This window comes from Mandrillus leucophaeus, unplaced genomic scaffold, assembly GCF_000951045.1.
Source record: "Mandrillus leucophaeus isolate KB7577 unplaced genomic scaffold, Mleu.le_1.0 Scaffold541, whole genome shotgun sequence".
NCBI lineage: Eukaryota > Metazoa > Chordata > Mammalia > Primates > Cercopithecidae > Mandrillus > Mandrillus leucophaeus.
Window position 1 is genome coordinate 670,077 of NW_012105820.1, and position 2,136 is coordinate 672,212.

A 2,136-nucleotide genomic window follows, 5' to 3' on the forward strand; every position below is an offset into this window, starting at 1 on the left:
AACCAACCAACCAAACAAAAAAAACCAAAAGAAAACCCCCAACAAAACCCAATACTGAGTGGGAAAAAGTAAGAAATAGAATGTGCTATATGACAGCACCATTTATATACATTAAAAATACATGTACACAAAACCAAGAATAAAGATTTAAAGATTTTAGCAGAACACAGATAGAAAAATACACATTAGATATACTGAATGGTTCCCTATGGAGTAAGGGCAAGAGAATAGTGGGGGCACTAGTCAGGAGGAGAAGGAGAGATTGCATTTCAGGCACAGGTATACGCAAAGAGTTGGAGGTGTTGGAGAGCCAGTGCACTTGGGGAGCTGCCCACACTTTCATGGCTGAGGCAGAAAATTCAAGGGGAGAGTGAAAAGAGATTGGACCTGGGGGCCTTTTGAGGCACCTCAAGGCATTTGTACTCTATTTTGATGTCAAACAGAAGCCACTGCAGGGAGGAGAGTGGCCTGGCCATGTTTGGGTTTTAGAAAATTCAGTCTGGCTATGGTGGAGAGGACAGATCCAATAGAGAGAACTCGGAGGCCCGCGGAGCAGGTGGGAGAGTTGCCACATCCTGGTAGAGCTTCAGGCTTCCTGCCTTACTGACCTCCACAAATGATGTCCTCCACAGATGGCTGGGCACAGTGGCTCATGCCTGTAATCCCAGCACTTTGGGAGGCCGAGGCAGGAGGATCACTTGAGGTCAGGAGTTTGAGACCAGCTTTGCCAACATGGTGAAACCCCATCTCTACTAAAATTACAAAAATTAGCCAGGTGTAGTGGTGTGCGCTTGTAATCCCAGCTACTCAGGAGGCTGAGGCAGGAGAATCACTTGACCCCAGGAGGCAAAGGTTGCAGTGAGCTGAGGCTGCACCAGTGTTCTACAGCCTGGGTGACATAGTGAGACTCCATCTAAAAAAAAAAAGAAAAGGTGATGTCCTCCACAGGTGACATTACTGCCAAAGAGATAGAGGCCCAGCCAGCAACAGAGTCCTTGCCCAGAGGGCACCACGGTGACCATAGTGCATGTGATTTTGTGTCCAATGCAGAACCTAGCTGAGTCTGGAACATGCCATAAGGCCGGCGCAGATTTGCTGAGTTGACCCCACAGCTTCTCGGCAGCCTATCTTCAAAGAAACAGATGGGTCCTAATCATTCATAGAGGCTGCTGGAACTACAGTTATTTCTTCCTCTTGTATTTTTTTTTTTTTTTTCAATTTGAGATGGGGTCTCACTTTGTCACCCGGGCTGGAGTGCAATGGCATGATCACAGCTCACTGCAGCCTTGGCCATCTAGGTTCAATTGATCCTCCCAACTCAGTTACCTGAGTAGCTGGGACTACAGACATGTACCACCATGTCTGGCTGATTTTTATTTTGTTTTGTTTTATTTTACTTTGTAGGATTGTTTTACTTTGACAGGATCCCATTATGTTGCCCAGGCTGGTCTCAAACTCCCAGGATTGCTGGGCTCAAGCAATCCTCCCACTTTGGCCTCCCAAAGCGCTGGGAATACAGGCGTGAGCCACCTCGCCTGGCCCAATTATTTTTACCAGTGAGAAAACCAAAACTCAGAGAGGTTACATGACATGCCCAGAGTCACACAGCTTCTGAGAGGCACAGCTGAGATTCGAAACCAGATCTGCCTGTCTCCAGAGTTCAAGATCCTTCACTTTTACTTTGCATTTCCACACATCTGACTACATAAATGCCTAGAATATAAGAGCCAGAATGTGCTTAAGAAATATATAATGTGGCCAGGCATGGTGGCTCACGCCTGTAATCCCAACACTTTGGGAGGCCGAGGTGGGCAGATCACTTGAGGTCAGGAGTTCGAGACCAGCCTGGCCAACATGGTGAAACTCTATCTCTATTAAAAATACAAAAACTAACTGGGCGTGGTAGCAGGCGCCTGTAATCCCAGCTACTCGGGAGGCTGAGGCATGAGAATCACTTGAGCCTGGGAGGCAGAGGTTGTAGTGAGCCAAGATCGTGCCACTGCAATCCAGCCTGGGTGACAGAGGGAGACTCCATCTCAAAAAATAAAAAACAGGCCGGGCGCGGTGGCTCACGCCTGTAATCCCAGCACTTTGGGAGGCCGAGGGGGGCGGATCACGAGGTCAGGAGATCGAGAC